Genomic DNA, 19,533 nt, shown 5'->3' on the forward strand with positions numbered 1-19,533 from the left:
TTTAAAGGCACAAATGTCAGCTTCCATAAACCATACAAATTTGAAATTGCTACTCCTTGTTTGCTGTGCTACTACAAACAGAAAGTAGCAATTTCAAATGTGCAACAAGCTGGCATTTGTGCCTTTGAAGTTTCACGCCAAGGCTTCCTTAGAGTATCACCCTAACCCCCCTTAAAATTTCTCCTATTTTTGGAGCTTACTAAACTTCTTTGAAATGCTTATGGATTTTGCTAATATTCATGAAAGTTCCTGAAGTTCTAGGATCTTCCTTTAAGGTTCAATTTACTTTGATGCTTTTCGAAAAATTGAAGAGCAGTTTTTTTCGACGCATTAGTTCAGATTGCAAAATGCTCGCACTATTCGATTCCTTTTGCTATTCTACACAAAATGACGCAAGCTTTTAGCAATTTGAAATAATGCGTCGAAAAAAACTGCTTTTGAATTTTTCGAAAATGCATCAAAGTAAATTGAACCTTAAGTTCCATAAACTTCTATGAAGTTCTCGAAATATTTCTGAAGATCTCAGCACTTCTGTGAAGCTTTCGATGTTTTTCTGAAATTGCTGGAACTTCTACCGCAATTTTCGTGGAACCAAACGCATTGAAACGCCATTCGATTTTCTTCGTCCTACGAATAAACGTAGAAAAAGGGAATTCGCTAGGAGCGCTTCTTTTGTTTTTAGAACAATGAGCGTTAATATTCATACAATGCGCTCTAATAGGATTTATAGCTAAAGAAATAACGCATCGGAACAAACCAATCATTGATTTGTGCACGGTGAAATCATTGATATTATTGATCTTTTCTGAAGTGCTCTACCCTAATTGAATTGCCTTGAAGTTTCCACAATTTTCCATAAGATTTCGGTTCTGCTCGGAAATAAATGGAATTCTCGTAAGCACCTTTAAAATTCCCTGAAATGCTCTCGACTTTTTTTAAGTTCCTGAAATATTTCTGAAGATTTCATTTTTTTTATAGTCACTTTAACAGTCTTGGGTCATTCGTGACTTGTCCGGGGTGAGATTTGAACTCGTGACTTTGGCGTGAGAGGTATCCATGTTAACCACTACGCCGGGGTCACCCCTTTCATAAATTATCTGAAGGTCTCTGTACCCCTGAAATTCTCGGAACATCTTAAGGGTTCTCGATTTTTTTAGATATTAAACTGCTCCAAAAGTCTGAACTAAAGTTACGGGAACTGCCCTTAAGATCTCTAGATCTAGCTTTTATGAGGTAATTAGAACTTCTTCAAAATTTCTGCAATTTTCCTCAAGTTCTCTTTTTTTCTGAAGTTCTCTTGAAACCGGGGAAACTCTCTTAAATTCTTGGAACTTCATAAAAGTTCCTGTAGTTTTTCTTAAGCTAATAGATCTGCTGTGAGGTTCTTAAAGATTCCAGTAAATTCCCCATATTTTCAGAATGATAACTGTCATTATGTTCCCGCAATTTCATTATTCTTTCGTTTTCATAACTTCACTCAGAGCTTCGTCCTTAAGGAAATGGAACTCCTCCTCCTCCTCTTCACCCGTCCAATAGAAAGAATCCGATTTTGATAACTCTCTTAGTCGCTCAGTTTTATCGGCGTGCCACGAAGTAAATTCATCAAAAAAAAAACTCTTCACTTCGGTTTGCAGAAACTCTTGATACTCCTCAACTTCTCTTCTTCAATTTTTAGGCCGTCGCAAGACAAAGTGAACGGCTACTACGCCACCCATGTCAAATCGCTTAAAACAGTGCATCATGTGGTAGGTGTGATCTGTATGCATGACCATTTGGAAAAGATGGCTGAAAAACTGAATATTGAGGAATGCGGATTTAAAAATCGATATGGCTAATATGCTATATAAATAAAGAAATGTGTAATATCCACTTTTGGGGAGCAAATTTTTCAAAATTTTGATCATAACGGCATGGCTTCCAGAGGACGTCTATCGATTATTATAGCTTTACATACACACCAAAAAATACTGAATTTTACTGGCGATGTAAACATCCATGCATGCAAACATTCATACATGTAAACTTCCTTTTCACGTAAATTAGCAACTTGCAAGAAATGTTGCAAACAAAAGTGGACAGTTGCATACAATATATGGGATATTGCATGACATGTTTCATAAATTTACACGATCTATAATCTAAATTTGTATGATATATGACGCTCCATTTATGTGCATCATAGTAACGGAAATTTACACTACTTTTTTTAGCTGTGTACGATATTTTCGTGATTCAATCAATTATCGCTTAAAACTTTTAAACCCCTTTTTACACAGAATTTTGTTTTTGGAATATTAGCCATATCTTCAGTTATGGGCAGTAAAGCTGTTTCTTTAAAACTGATTGTTATGTCTTAAAAACGTTTGCGTCAATTTCTGGTGTTGTTGTTTTGTTTACAGATTTTTTACGCAATGGAAAAATAGCTTTAGGTAGCGTCTTATTACAAGAAAAAGTTATTTTAGTGACTTGGCCTTAACAAAGGAGACTTTTTAGTGATTGGCTTGAAAAAAGTGACCAAGTCAATAAAAAGTGACGCGCTACCAGCCCTGCAATAGGGATACCTGTATGGTAGTTAATAAGAAATGTATGAACGACCAAGATTGATTGTAGAAAATGTTCGCCATATAGCCATCAAATCGACCAGCAATTCATTTTGAGAAGAATTTTAAGGAAATTCTGAGGTGAATTTCAAGGAAATTTTAGAAAACTAATTTTATTAATTTTAAATGGCATACCAAAAGATTTCCGAGAAATCTTCCAAGCGCATTTTATAGAAAATTTTCAATATTCCGTGCACAGTTATTCAAGATCCAGGTTTAACAAAAATTCTCAAGATTCTGAGTCTTCGATTGAGAACACATTTATATCCTGGTATTAAGGGCCACGCACATTAGATCCGTTTACTTTGCGTTGACGTAAATTTGACAGTTAGACAATAGATTTAGCTGTCACTTTGCCGCAACGCGTCCGATCCGGATCTAATGTGCGTGGGCCTTTAGAGACCTGTTCAAGATTATGCGGCAAAAAAGTGTAACAGTACGTAAGATCAAACACCCTCTATGGACGTGTATTAAATATCCCAGAAATGGAGAAATTTTCTAGATTCTGTGACAATAAAAGATTTTAAGGTTCTAAATTAACAAAAGTATGCAAAATGCCAGAATCTGGGACATTGCTAATATTTTTAGATAATATAAAATTTAAGGATCCAATCAAAGTTCCGGTTAATTCCCGGTTCTTCCGATTCAGTGGCCACCCTTGTTCTAGGATATCCTAACAAAAATTGTTGCCAATATTTTGCTTTTTTTTTAGTAATTTTTGATAATAATCACCACCTCTAATCCGTATGTAGTGTAAGTGTAGTGAAAGTTTAAGCAAAACATTGGCCCCGAACAGAAATTCGCACTATTTTTTTCGAACTGTGAGTCCTGTCATCAATCGTTATTCGTTCCCTAACACGGACTTTAATACACGTAGGTCATCATGAAACACACATAAATAATCTACTTCTATGCTAGCCTTTTCAAAGTAAACGATCGCAAGATTCCAACTAGATGCGCAACCTACCTCTTCTTTCCGTTTGAGCCATCTTCCGCACGGGCTTTCCTCTAGAATTTCACTTTCATCCTCTGAATCCTCGCCGCTCTCTCTAGGGGACTTATTGTGCTCGGTATCGTTATTACTGGAACGGCTACCCGGCATGGCAGAATAGCAGCTACTGTGTGGAAATCAGTCCGGTCGACCTCGGCCCGAGTGTCGAGGATATTTTAATTAGTATCTGCAAGAGGAAAGACGACACACCAAATTAGAAATGTGCTGTAAATGGAGGTGGGTGGGCGTAGACAGACGAATGAAAGTCGAGTTTAGTGCAGCATTAGTTTTTAACCAGGTCCAGTTCCCTTCGAGATGCAATTAGTCTGATACCAAAAAATATTCCTGCCGAGTTCCTTGTGTAGATTTAAGCGATTTTCAGTTATGATTGTTGTTGTCTGGTTAGCATTATTAAAAAGCGTAATGATTATAGAGCGGTTCGGTCGAAATCTCCAACGAATGGAAAAGAAAATCGCCGGACCAATAATTGGAAGATGAAAAGATACGCAGACCATATCATCGTCACGTCGGAAAATACCAAAATAGCAAGCCGTTCACAAACACAAGTAAATCATCGCATCATCGGCGGAAAAAGTGAAGAATTTCTAAATTGCAAAAATGCGATCGTATAATGGAAACAACGAAAGATAAAGCAAAATTGGCGTTCGGGAAGGAGAGGCAAAAGAAAAGAAAAAAACAATCGGCGCTGATTGTCGTGAGGAATCTGCGCCCGCGCGTGATACCCATAATATATGAATATGCGTGTTTATTGGAGTTGTATTGGAGCTAGTTATAGTGCCATTGCTCGTTATAGAGTTTATCGGATTTTCTTTTATTAGGCGTTTATTTGTTTATTTGGTTGTTATTGCGGCTATCTATGATCGTAAGTTGTGCAATGGGTTCACATTTTGGGATACGGTCTAGGACGATGTACTTCAGATTCAAACAATATCCGGAACTAATGCGGAACGTCATTGACTATTTGTCAAAACTTTCGATAACCGCTATCTTTTCGGAATGCGCATTCCTGTATCGTAATTTTTGCGCCAAAAGATCCAAAGATAAGCCCCGTCGGCACTTTCTCACCCGTGTGAACATCGCGAAAGTGAAAAGATAAGTAGCTGGAGGAAGCGAACTACCTATCGATGGTGGGGCAGTGTCCAAAAACCAAACCTAATTGTTTTCACATGTCAATTTGTAGCACGTTCGAAATGATTTACGCTCGAGGTGCCCTCCTCTCGTGGTCGGTATTTGATAATTACTAATTACAATTGAAACGATACATCGCGTGATCTCACATGCTACTACAAACGAGGGAACGCGCGTGCCTTTGCTCTTCGAACCAGATTAGGCGTGCGCGTAGATTTCTGAACCTGAAACTGAACTTCACAGAAAAACGATTCGGAGAATTCCAGCTGCAGTTGACGCATCTAATCGTTTGCCCACACGCGTCTGGAGGGCGTCGCGCGAGAATTCAATTACCTTGGGTCACCGAAGCTCGCCCTGACTGCAAGTCTACTTAATGTTTATTTAATGATATAGAAGTACGTACTTATATATGTTTTCTCGCTGCTGATCGTTTATAACAACGACGAAGCGACGCAGCCTAGTTAGGTTCAAATAAATCACTGCTGGTGTTGAATCCCCACAGATGTGAGAAAAGGTAGATAGCTCAGTTGCACCGAGTGTCAGGACAGAGTCGTAAATGTTTTGACGAATGGATGGCATATTTGTCAGGGTCTTCAGGGTGGTGTGTTGTTGTGACAGGTTGAACAGGTTGATGACAGGGTTGCGGTGATTCAAGATCCAATGGCACTGTCAGATGATAAGTGTAGATCAGTTCGTACGAAACTAACGGCAACGATGAATCGTTAGAGTTATGCACTTTTAGGCCTGCGTGAATTTCTAGTTTTGGCGCAGCTTGTCACTTTGGAGCAGCCCAACGACTTCGGTTTGGCTGATGATGTTGCTTTATCAGCACAATGGCGTTCTGATATGCAGAGTACTTTCCCCATCCAAAAAATTGTAAATCTCCACTAACCTCGAGACGACCGCGAGTAATCGGTTCAATTCCTTTAACTCTAGATTTAACATGTATAATGCAAATGATAACTCGGCTCTGTAAAGTTTATTCGATTGAGCCTGTACAAATAAATTAATTAATAAAAAAAAAATGATATGCAGAGTAAGCTCAACGACTCAACCGAACGCTACTCTGCGGCGGGTCTCACCATCAACGTCAACACGGACAACCCTTCCAACTTTACGGTAGCGGGGCAAGCAGTGGAGAAAATCGAAAGTTTCCAATATCTTGGCAGCCAAATAGCGTCAAACGGCGGGACCAAGAGCGACATGGGTGCACGAACCAAGAAGGCTAGGGCTGCTTCTGCGAGTTTACGAAATGTATGGAGATCGTACCAGATAAGTCAACGCACCAAAATGCGAATTTTCAATTCAAACGTGAGATCTGCGTTGTTATACGCCAGCGAGATCATCGGAGAACATTCAAAAGCTGCAGGTCTTCCTCAACCGATATCTACGGCTGCGGTATATAATTCGTGGCACGTGGCCACCCAACTCAATCTTGAATGCTTGATGTCATCAGAAGCCGATCAACCGAAATTTGAGAACGTAAATGGAGGTTAGGGTGGCCCAAATTTGCACATTGTCAGGAAACCTGCCGGCTCACCCCCAAATGATAGGTAAGGGTGCTACAAACGAACTTTTGTTTAACGGAAAATTTTGGAAATTTTGTTTAGAGGTAGTCCCGATGAGATTTTTGGAAAAAGTAAATTTTTCATACGCACTTACACCCAAATCATAGGATATTAGTAGAGACCGCATGAACCGAGGATGCGATATACCTAGCTGCGGTCCAATGCAAGAAAATTGGAGACCGAAAAATGTAGAGTGTATTAGCGAGGTAAAGTAGTTATGTCGAAAAAAATTGGAAACAGACTGCCGGCTGGACTGGGATGTTGGATAAAAGGGTTGGGTTTGCAGCAAGATTCGGTTTGGTAAACGATAAGCTGAATTGATATTCTAACAATGTAATCCTTTATAATGCTAATCGTGATTTACTGCGAAATGACAAGTTTTTTTTTTCTTATATAGAGCAAATCCACGTCAACTAACGAATCGATCAAAATTTATCCTCTCCGAATTCCATGACACTTTGCCTGATTTTTCGCTAGGGGTAATAAGTTTGTGCTAGAATTCCATTTTGACTCGAACCTATTTTTTTCAAAATGGCGTTTTAATACTGTATGACGCTGATCGAAATGACATCTGTACAAGTTGTACAGACAATTGATGTCTTTCTGGGAAAAATAAACGAAAAATGTTCTTTTTTTTATTTTAGTAATTTGCTTTTGTATACAATATTTGCTACATTGCATGAAATGTCTCAGAACTTTACATGATATATAATGTAAACTTACATCATATGTGACGCTCCATATATGTGCATCATACTGAACAGAAACTTACACTACTTTTTCGAACTGTGTAGAAAAAGAGAGTCACACTCACCTGAGAAGTTTGGAGTGTTTTAGAATCGTTTTCAAACAGTTTTGAATAATTTTGTCGATTGGAATGGATAGAGTAGCTAATAAATTTAACCAAACACGTCAAATGTGAGCGTGACCCTGAGAAAATCCTAATGGATGCTCGGACGCTGCTAAGACTGTCGAGAATACGTACATTCCCATGTATCATCTCCTGCGTATGTTGTGAAGAAGCTTGAAAACAATAATATGTTGTTGCTTCCCCCGTTCCGATCAAGCTACATTGGTAGAGGAAGTTTTTCTTGAAAAATCGCAAGAGCATTTTATCATCCTACTTGCCGTTACTGACAATGCGTTATCATTTGGTTCGTTGATAGATTATCCTGACATTGAGGTATTTTTTAATCCCCGTAGATAGCTTAAGAGATGCTGTTTTTCTTGATAAGTTGCCTTCGTTTAAAGTTAGGATATAATATTCGGTCTAGGTAATGTCATCTTATTCATTTTTTAATGTTATATAGACAGATAACCTGAGAATACTATACACTTTACCTTCAGTCCGGAACAATCAATAACAATACAAATAGAAATATAAGACTGAAACACCATTAAATGAAATAATAAATAAGTCAAAGAATGTGTGCCCTTGATAGAAATAAATGATGATGATGACCCCGTCGCTAACCTCTATAAATGAGTGAGCTATGATAATTTAATGAATACTTTTGAACCCTGGTTTGTAAAAAGATTTATTTAGATAGAAATTCCCTCGAAAGTTTTGAAACATTTTACAGCGACACAAATGTGAATGGCATCATCGCCAAATATTTTAAAGAATTCCCAACGATAAATAAAATCCAATCATAATCCGTACTACAGCATACAGTAAATAAGAACATTTTACAATAGACGAGAAGTGACATTTTTCATATTTTTAACTATCCATTGTATTTTATCATCGGCAAACATATATCGTAACATCGTAAAATGCGATATACATAATAAATAAAAGAAGCTCTAATACAGGTTGTCCCTGAGGCATACAAAGGCTATTCTTTACGTAACTAGAAATAGATTTTTTTATCTCGCAGAATATTTTGGGCATAATAACAACTAACCAAAGGAAGCATTCGTTAACAATGTTTTACTAGGGGAAATGGATGTAATGTCGGCCTAAATTCCCCTAATTTGGGCCCATATATAAATTTAGCAATCGACTAAATTTTAAATAGTGACCAAAAATATCCATTAGTACCGTCCCAATGATGCGTTCATCTAGATAAAAAATGATAAATAACAGCTTTTTAGCCTAATATTAGATCCATAGGCCAACATTAGAGAAATTTCCCCAATTCTATGGCAATATATTTTTGTTTTATGTGTATGGTTCAATTAATAATTTATAATATTCAGCAAAAAACGAAAGTATTCAATGACCAAGTGAAATTTTTGCAGTTACTTTACCTTCAATAGCATAACTGTATAATTCAAATAAATGGTTCGCTTGATATATTCAAAAATATAGGTATCAGTGATTTTTACAATGTTTGATCATTATATACGTTTTGCAGTCATCCCAAAATTCTGAGTCAGCTAATAATAATGATTAATCCGCCAGTCCAGCATGTTGACCATCTGGAAGTGATCCTCTGTGGAGTGAATGTATAAATATCAATTTCTGCGTTGCGTTGCTTTTGTAACGGAGTAATTCGTAGGTTGCATACTGGAAACTGTCATGTATCTACTTTAACTTTCTTATTCTAATTGCCGAAGGAAAATTATTTGGGAATGAATAGCTCTCCAATCATAATTCAGAATAGGAAAAGCGGTCACGCCCATCTTCTCCGTTACGGGGAAAGGAAGGATATTGTTGATGTAACATCTACTTAACAAAAGGCCAGCGACTCACCGACGTCCCCATAGATGAATAGTTGTGTAGGATATGGGTCAGGATTCGCTTAAGCATGCGATGCGACCATAGTAATTGTTTTGTTTTGGTGGAGCTTGGGAACCACCCACGATCTTTTACACAAGCGGTCACTTTTACTCATCACTCATCCGGTGAGTGACTTACGCTTTTAGAAATGAGTAAAAGTGACTCACAACTGAGTGAAAGTAGCCCACTCTCTGAGATAGTTTTTAGTGTATGCATAGGGAGTTAAGTTCTCAGTAGAGGCGTCGCGTACGTCACTTTTTACCTGTACACCAACTTTAAAAACGTGATATCTAGATATCTTGAAATCGATTGTAAAATGTACATAATCTTCTAGTTTTATTGATATTTATCCATTGCAAGTAATATTTTGAGATTTTTTAACGTTTTGAGGGCTGGTGCACGTCATGTAGATTGAGGTTACGGCGACTTTACTGGTTCTCAGTATATTCAAATAAAGTCAAGATAAAGTGAGGGAATCCGAATTAGCTGTTCAATCCGAGACCAGTTCATAATAGGATCATGCTAGTAGATTAAGTATGCATAATATATATTGTATGTGTGAAGATTATTTATTCTCTTCAGAATTGTTCATGCCACAATTTCACATTGTTGAGAGCAAATGTTACACTGTGTAAATGAGTTTTGGCTGCTATCCAACGGCTTATGTTCTTTATTGGGCACTTATGGCATTTAAAGCGCTGTCTACTTATTAACACCGTTCATCCTAAAACTGTTTTCGTACATGTGAACAAAAAGGAAAACCATAGCAATGCCACCAGAATGTAATTAAACTATTTACCGAAGTAGTCATTTTGGCAGCAGGACAGCAAGAAACGTTTCTCCTGCATAATGGACCATGCAGCAGTGGATTTCCACTGACTGTTCGAGTTGCTGTCGATTGCACATCGGCTGATGGAGCTTTCACTATCGCCTCCTCCGCCTCCACCGCCACCGCCCCCGGCGTGGCTGCTTGCCACAGCTTTAGTGGATTTTGTGCGAAACTTGCGAAGGTGGTTTATTTATTGATTTTCCACCCTGCAAAATCCAAACTGTTCAAATACATACACGCCAAAAGACAAAATCGCTGCAATTATACAGAAAGCGGTGTACATTGTTCCGATCATACAGAGCACTAGCAATGGAAAAGAGAGTGAGTGAATCTGGGGAGAAAGAAGTTGGCGTTTCAATATAAGGTGTAGGAGAGACTGGAGCATTAATCAAGTGATTGCAATGTTTAATTTATTGAGATTCTTTTCTTTTCAGACGAAAGCCAATGTTGAAAAAAATAAGACTCGCTTACGAATGCATTACTGTTTCGGTAGCGTCGTCATCGAGATGCTGGCGATGATTCATCGAACCAACATTCCACATGATGAGTTGATGGTAATACGTAAATAACATAAATCGCGAAAAATATAGTTTGCATGTGTCTTCGTCGTCGTCATGCACCGTCACGTGGCAGGCTGAATTAGTCAAACTTTAGTAGCATTGTACCTTGGGCACGCACTCTCGTAAAAATAGACCCCGCAACTGGTAAAGATTATGAACAGATCTAACAGCGAAATCATGAAGCATTCACATCATGCAGCACGTCCAGACGGTTTGCGTTTTCTTGAAAATCATGCGCCATGTATCACGACCAGTTTGCATATTTCTCTTTTTATTTATAACCATCTAGGTATTCGTCAGCATGTCCTATGCCTAAATGGGTTAATATTTCGGTCCTTACGAGACTCTTACGTCACGTTTTGTGATACAGATACCGGCGAAAAAAAAAATTGAGGCATCGTCGTAAGCGAGGAATAATAGCTCTTGCTCGGTCATTTATCACGAATCACAAAGCGTGTGCACCACACCGCGCGGTTGTAGAAGACGAGGAACGGGTTACGATGGGGAGAAGTGGCCTGAATTGACCTTGGATAACAATTTCCGGTGATTAATGATTGAAGTTCACGACCATGAAAAAGCCGCAAAATCAGCCCTCTATTGTAGGCACAGCTGTCTGATCGGAAACTGGTTATGGTTTTGGGTGTTGTGGGTGTGTAACCGAAACTCTGAATGAGATAAATGTTCATTGTTCATACGGACCAAATTTAGCGCTAAGTGGTTAGTAGCTGATAATTGAATACTGGTCGGACTCTATTATCCTCAGTTGACTTTTTTCACCACCATCGTCGATTTCTCGCAAACAACAACTCAATCATTCCAATTAACATTACTAATAGATTTGGGATTGTCTTTTCGGGCCGATGGTGATGTTATTTTGCGTGACGAAGGTGGAATGACAAGTTTGAAATGTAGTTATTCAATCAGGGGCTGTTCATAAACTTTTGAAGATTTTCGTGATTTCAGTCCTTTTTCTCTACGTAGATAAATGTCCATATTTTTATAAAATCAAGTGATCTTTAAACAAACTAACCCCCGCCTCCCCTAAACTGTCTATATAATTAAATTAGATTGCTACAGCCAAGCTTCCTGCAGACATATTATACTAAGAGATTCGATCAATATTACTTAGGGCCTTATGTATTGTTCGACTTGAAATTATCAGGCTGTCTAATGACTAAAATGAAAATCCGTGATATTCCCTGGACCAGAAAATTTCCATATTTTGAAAATCATCCACATTTTTTCTAGATTCATAAATTTAAAGTACTTAATTTGAACACGATTGTAAGAAAATTTCTAGATCAAATGAATGCTAAGGACTGACATCGATCACATGGAGACCAGCAATTTCCTGTTGTTTTTTCACCGAAATTTAAACTATTTTCCAGGTTGTGCTAAATACAATTAGTATAAGTTAAAATCCGAATGCGATTAAGCCGAAGCGATTACTAAGACAGTTATCTGAATTTGTTTCAGCGTTCGAAGTCTTATTTGTCTATGTTTTAACTACCATTAAAATTCACTCAGAATGCTTTACAGGCTTTCTTTGGAATGTTCTCAAAACTCAAAACAAGTCTTTTCAGGATTCCACTAAAATAAATTGAGATTCTCTCTGGGAGTTACTTGCAATTTTTTTATAACAGTCTAGAACCTCATTGTAGAACACTCCTAAAATTCATGGAATATTTAATGATTTTACTGAAGCTTCCTTCCATAAATATTAAAAAAAATGTACTTGAATTGTCTTGAGATTTTCAATGAAATTCACCTCAGAATTATCTTGAAACTCTGCTCAGAACTATCTCTTCTGAATATGCCCTTGTAACTATCCTCTGAATATTTTTATTTTTATTTTGGAATTGGGTAGGAATTCTCTTAAAATTCTTTTCTGAACTTACTAAGAATATTCAGGGTGTCTACTCATTATGCTAAATAAATAAAATTTCCGAAGTTTTTCAGGTTTTTCCACGAATTAAGGTTCATGAATCCTTTATTTAAAATACGTTAAAAATATGCTATTCGAGTATTTATGTTAGTTTTGCATCTTGAAAGCTTCTCATGGTCCAGAATCTTGGAAAGTTTTCCTAGCCCGGAATATTGATAAGACCTGAATGTTGAGAAAAAAAAAAACTGCTGATTTGATTTGTCTAAATTTAGAATCAAGAGAACTTTTTCGAAGCATGAGGTATCAAATATATAATTCAAAGTCTCATGATTTTTATATCTTTTACCTAAAGTTTTCCACTGTGGTTTCGAAAAAAAATCTATGTTTGCATCATTTTGGCTTTATTCACAGGATTTCTTGAGGATTTTCACAAGAATTTCTATAGAATTAGAATTTTCTGGTATCAAAACGCTCTATGATTTACTCTACAGTTCCCTTAACATCTTAATTAGGTTCTCTTTATTTCCTAGGAATTCCGAAATAATTATCCTGAATTAAACTCTCCTCAGTATTCACTAAGTATCTGCTGAAATTCCCATGGAATTATCATCGGAATTCAACTCAAAATTCTCTAAGGAGCGATCAATGCACCTCAGAAATCTTCAGGAATTCGTCTTTGATTTCTCTTAGATTTTTTTTTTCAGGAATAGCTTTGAAACTCTTCTAAGCATTCCTTTGAAATTAACGTCAAAACTTTGTTGGAAATTTCCTTGAAACTTTCCTTAGAATTCCTTTGGATTACTTTTTAGAATCCCTTTGGAATCATTCTCAAAATGTTCATTGAATTCTATCCAAAATTTCCTTTGGATTCTCCTTTTTCTCTTGAAATTCTACTCACAAGTACCCTGGAGTTCTCCTTACAAATCCCTTAAACAGAACTTTTTTGGAATTCTCTTTGAAATTAGCTTGGAATCCCCTTCAGAGTGCTGTTGGTAATTGCCTTTGCATCCTAGTCAGGATTCCCACTCAGAACTACCAAGGAATTCTCCTTACGTTTCATATGGAGTTCAACAGAACTAACATGAAAGGAATCCTCAGATTTCACTTCAAGTTTTCCAAACAATTTCACGGTCCAGGATCTGTTTCTGGTTGACCTCGATTCAGTTGCTTCAATTTCTACGGTCGCATATGCTACACTATGACACGATTTAAATAAATTTTTATATCAATGATTCTATGAGATGTCATATTGCATAATAGAAGCGGGATTCGAAAACATAGTTGAATCTACTGTGGGTCTTGGCCGGTCGAAGTGCTATTTTGTGATGTAAGAAGCCCGGTGGTCTAGTAGCAACCGGTTTCGCTTACTGAGCTGAATATATTAGAGTCAATCCCAGGCTAACTATATAAAAGTGAGATTTGCAGCATTTGCTCTTTGTTTTCTTTTGGTAGAAAATTGCCAGTGATGAACGCTTCCTAACTCGATTCTTCCCTAAGCCAATATTCTTGCAAACTCGAAGGAAATTCAGGCTACAGCCTAACTAATTTTCCCGTACACATTTCTAAAATTTATCTTCGTAGTTCGATATCCTCCCTACCTCGATGATCCCTTCAATATCAAGTTAGGGGGAGTTTACTGTATCACGTATACTAGATCTAGTTTTGAAAGCATTTAGGGATGTCATTTCATTTGAATGTGTCTGGGCTTGAACGGTCGTTGGTCGACAGTGGTTTGTTGTGATGTAAGAGGCTCAATGGCCTTAGAGCAGGCCTGATGAGGATTCTGAACCTCAACAATGAGAATATTCTAGCCCAAAGAGATGAACCAGCCTCTGGCTGAAAGTCTCACTAATAAAGATAACCTAACCTAACCTCTAGTCCAGTTTTTTTCATTCATTCCTTTATTTAACGTTGGTCTCTGTTCCGCAATCTAGTGCCAATCATCGACGGACATCGATTGCCATCCATTGACGGCAATCGAATGTGCAGGAAGGCAGCTTCCACACCTGCTGAGGATATCGCACCCATTTAACATACATGGACCGGGACCAAAGGCTGTACTTCCCTTCGGAAGGAAGACATGGCCAGAGATTTTTATGCCTCCGAAAAATCCCACCGACCTCGGCTGGAATTTAACCCAGACCCATTGGGGTGAGAAAGCAGTCACGCATACCACTACACCATCGGTGCCGGCATTATCCCAATTTTCTGGCCAGAATGATTAAGAGATAAACAACATACAACTTGAAAAATGTATGTCGAATATAGATACAATCATTAAAAAAACATGTTTAGAAAGGTTGGACGAGCCTTAGAGCGACCTAAATTCAACTTCAAAATCCTGGATTTTTACCGGTTTTATCGATTTGCCAGATCACTGGTCACCCTGTCCAAGGGAATTCTTATGAACATTCCAAAAGTAAATCTCCAAAGATCCATACAGGGTATTATGAAAATTTATTTATTTTTCTCATAAAAACTTAAGTTAAAACCACTTTTATTTGAATGTGAGGAATGGTAAAATTATGTCCTAAGGTTGAGAGTGTAAGATGGTAAAATAAAAAAAAAAATGTGTTTATGGTTTTTTTTATCGAATTTTATAACATAATCAATATTTATATTTTTAATGAAAATAATACCAATAATTTATATTTTTTCTTAAATACAGGGCTGGTAGTGCTGATGCGATATAATAACATGCTTGCTAAAACTCATCAAACTCACTGGAGGTTTTAAAACACTCTTGTCAGAAATGTCATAATTTTCTAATGCTTAGAATAATCTTCGAACTTTCCCCTGAATTCTAATGGAAATCTAATTCGTAGTCTCCTCGAATTCCCATGCTATTTCCTCCGAATTATCGAAACAAAAATTAATCTCAGAATACCTTTGAAACTCTTCTCACAATCCATTTGAGATTTTCACCATCAAAAATCTTCTCGGAATTTATTTCGAACTCATTAGAGTTCTCTGGGAAATCATCCCAGAATTAGAACTATCCGCAGAGACCATCTGTAGAGTACACGGGAGTTCCATGGCAAACTCATCAGAGCTTTCTTTAAAAAAACAGAACTAATTTTAAATTTTTATTAGAATTTTGCCCAGAATCCTCATCCAATCATCATGGAATTCTTCTCTCGTTAAAATCTACATGGAGCTCTTGTCTCAATTACAATGGAATTATTTCCAAAATTGTTTCAGAGCTGAAGGTTACATCTCTAATCACTTAAACAATAATCATGGCTGAAGATATATAAGTGGAGGCCCTCTGAGCACTTAATTTTACAAGAGACTTTCGTATTTCGTACTTTGGTATTCATCTCTGAACTATCTCGGTGTAATCCCTAGAATGCCTACAAAATTCTTCTAACATTTCATTTGTATTTTTTATAAAGTTCTTAGTAATTCTTCAAAGACTTCTGAAAATCTAGCACGGAAAAATACCCTTGAAAAGTTTCCAAGGTTTAGAATTTATATTCGGGGAAGGGAGGTATATTTTCCCTGATTTCTAATCGCAATTGAAGGCATTTTCCAGTATTTTACTTGATGTTTTAAAGTTCCTTGAATTTTTGCGGTGCATTGTTCATTTTTTAACAGATATGCATATTTTGTCACAACTACTGTAGACTTCCTTAGTGGCAATTTAAGCATTTTGTGATATTTTTCAATTTTACTCTATTTTGGTTGTGAAAAAGTGACTTTAGCCTTTCAGCTTTAAGCTTTTAGCTTTAAGCTGGGTTTAGACAGGGCAAGTCAATTGATCAAGTCAGTTGAATTCAACTGACTTGAACGCGAATTGAACGTGTAAACCATGCCATTCAACTGACTTGATCAACTCACTTGAATTGAAAAAAGTTGCAACAGGCTCAACTTTTCAAACCAATTGAATTCAACTGAGACTTGAGTCATTTGGGTTTAGAGTTTAACTGAACCGAATGTTCGTATTTGACAGAGCAGAGATTATCACTGCGTTTCACATCATTCAAGAACTGACGACACAACCACGGGTCAATTATAGTATTCGTGATTGGCAAGAAGTCTATGATGAGTTCTTGTATTGCTCTTCGTGTAAAGAATAACATGTTAGAATACCCACTACTGGTCAATCCAATTAACTGCTATCACTTATCAAACGCAATATGAAAGGTCAACCGAGCAAAAGATACGCCATATGACCACTTTTGTTCAAGGAAGCAACTTTTTAATTATGTTAGGCATGATGATGAACGAAATAGATGGGGAATAACAAACACAACAACAGCAGAAACAGGAGAGCCACTGTTTACTGTCGGTAAACAAATTCAACCTTTTTATGGCACTCATCTTTTCTTCCGTTTTTTTTGCACGACAGTCAACCGGTCTGCTCGTGTTGGTTCTTGGCATTTGCCTTGCCTTGATCTTTATCTCTCTCGCTCTCTAGAGAAATGGTTGAAATTCTTTTCCTCTGATGTACTCTTTAAGGCTGGTTTGAAAATTATCAAGAGAATCCCTGCACGGACATGCAAATATTAACTTTTTCGAATTGTGTGTTTTGAATTTCTATATAGAAAAACGGTTTTGTTCTTAACGTGAAAGTTCTAAAACGTTACAAGCATTTGATTTCCCACGTAAACAAACATCAAATATCGAGGTTGCAGCACACGTTCCTGCCATCAAACGGATTTATTTGAATTTGATGTAGATGGCTATGTGCTATTACGCAACAACATATTCGTCCACCGTTAAAATACAGATGTTGATGTTCAACTTCTTGGAACGAAATTTGCAGCACAACTGGATTGTTTGGTTTCTGTTTTTCTTTTTAATTTTCGTCAGCAGTGCAGTCGATCGTGCGGTCAGAGCTTTCGATGCGTACGTCAGGAATAATAACTGCCTGCACGGTACCTTGTGTGTGCTTGTGATTACTTTACCGGACGGAGCAAATCTTGTGCTGTGTGGGAGTGAATTTGTTTGTTTGCCTTTTTATTCTGCACTGTGCAGTTGTTATTGGATAAACAGTGTTTCAGAGGTGAAGGTTGGTGCAATGCACGAACGCACATATCATCGAGATTTTGACTAAACAGGAAATGGCATTGACACTAAGGTCCTGCACTTGACTGGACAGCGGATTAGAAGAAGAAGGAGGAGGAGGTTGCACAACAAAACGCAAATTCGTGCGCGTGCACAGCGCCTGATGCTGAATGGACTTGCAAATTCGAGGAATGCCTTCGGTTTAACGACTGTTTAGATCATGCTTTGAAGGCGATAAAGAGTGATTTTCTATGGTTTTGAGAATAGATGACGAAATAGATCTGCTGGTGGAATAGATGTCCTAGCGATTCAGTTCACCGTTAGCATTCAACTTCCAGGAAGTGCTACCCATCCAATCAACCGAGGTGAGACGCTTCTCTCCTATTTTATTAAACCAGTAAAGTACGTCGAGGAATTTATCCATCAACGATGTAAAATACTCTGAGCTGTTTTTCGTACCAAATACTATGAGTCACAGCTACATCGACGGTTTGTGTTCCTAGAAGGTTGAGCAATAGCATCATGATTCAAGATGTTAACCTCAGTTGTGGTGGGACGTGAGTTAATGCAATTTACCGAACATCTTTTCCACGGAGATGGATTTTTTTCGTTCTGCTTCAACCAAATCAACACCAAGTTATGAATAAACCAATTTTTTAAGGGTGAAGCTATGATAAGCTACTGAATTAACTTTGGATGTCAACATCCTTAAAGTGATACTCTAAGGAAGCCTTAGCGTGAAACTTCAAAGGCACAAATGTTGTGGTAGCTGCGGATTCTCGAGAATGTTGTGTTTAAAGCCATTGTTTACGTTTGGTTGTTCCGCCTATTTCAATTGTTGGTCTAGAAGTTTTTCGGAATAATAAAACCAAAAGATGGTATGATGGCATGTTTTACTTGTAACTTACAAGAAGAGGTTACAAAGTATGCGTTTGAAACATCAAACTTGTAAATTTTGCTTTCTATGAGTCACAATCAGCGATTTGCTGATCGCTGAGTGAGTGAGTGAGTGAGTGAATGAGTGTGTGAAAAATTGCTTATTGTGACTCTCATGAAGTGAAATAAACAGGTTTAATATGTCAAACATATTCTTTGCAACCACTTCTTGTATCCTCCCAATTCAAAATATGATCATAGCATCTAATTATTTCATAATTTAAAAAAAAAAACATTGTTTTAGCTGAAATGAGTATTTGCAACCTTGAAGGAGAGACAAGCGCGGAACAGACAAAACTCGGTATTCCGAAGGAAGAAGCGTCAGCAGGAAGACCGAGATCGCGAGGCGATGGACAATCTGTACCGCGTAAACGACACACGGAAGTTCTATGAGAAGCTAAATAGTTCGCGCAAAGGCTACGTGCCGCAAGTCGATATGTGCAAGGACTTTGACGGTAACCTTCTCATGAACGAGTGTGAGGTTATTGAGAGGTGTAAGCAGTACTATAACGAGCACCTCAACGGTGATGCAGCAGAAAACGAAGGTGACACAGCAACAGACCTTGGAGGACGCGCAGAAGACGACAGGCTACCGACCCCTGATCTTCAAGAAGTTGGAGGAGATCGGTCGGTTGAAGAACAACAAAGCAACTAGTGTAGATCAACTACCAAGTGAGCTATTAAAATACGGTGGTGAAGCACTGGCTAGAGCGCTGCATTGGGTAATTGCCAAGATTTGGGAGGAGTGGATGGAAGGTGTCGTATGTCCAATCTACAAAAAGGGCGACAAGTTGGATTGCTGCAACTACCGCGCGATCAACCTGTTGAGCGCCGCCTACAAGGTACTCTCCCAAATTATATACCGCCGCCTGTCACCATTTGCAAGATACTTCGTGGGGCAATACCAGGCGGGATTCATGGGAGCCCGCGCTACCACGAACCAAATTTTTGCGATTCGGCAGGTTCTGCAGAAATGCCGCGATTACAACGTGTCCACTAGACTAATGCAAATTTTTAAATTTCCGCTCCACAGTGCTCAAACGGTTCCAAATTGGGCCCTGATTAGCCTCCCAAAATTTGAACTCATTTAGTGAGAAATAGACTTGGCACAAACCATTTGAAGTTTATATGAGAATTACTATGGAGAAACCGTCATTTCGGCTCATATCTATCTCAAAATTCACCAGTTCACTCTACTTTAGACAATGATAACTGCGCTTGTTGAAAATTTTCTCAGCTAAGATTATAAATCTCTTAAACAATTAATAACTATTTAATTT

At 37.8% G+C, this 19,533-nt stretch overlaps 1 long non-coding RNA gene across 2 annotated transcripts in view; it reads right to left on the reverse strand.

The window, feature by feature from the left end:
• Nucleotides 1–3,459: 3,459 nt before the first annotated feature.
• LOC135715024 (uncharacterized) overlaps nt 3,460–19,533 on the reverse strand; it is a 49,527-nt gene continuing 33,453 nt past the window's right edge. Inside the window, exon 3 of one of the 2 annotated variants that reach the window (XR_010518920.1) lies at nt 3,460–3,778. This is a non-coding gene — a long non-coding RNA (uncharacterized LOC135715024). The remainder of the gene's footprint in view (nt 3,779–19,533) is intronic. The other variant, XR_010518921.1, reaches the window with a different exon arrangement.

This window comes from Ochlerotatus camptorhynchus, unplaced genomic scaffold (genome assembly GCF_037179485.1).
Source record: "Ochlerotatus camptorhynchus isolate MF236.1 unplaced genomic scaffold, CSIRO-AGI_Acam_v1.1 ptg000784l, whole genome shotgun sequence".
Classification (NCBI taxonomy): Eukaryota; Metazoa; Arthropoda; class Insecta; order Diptera; family Culicidae; genus Ochlerotatus; species Ochlerotatus camptorhynchus.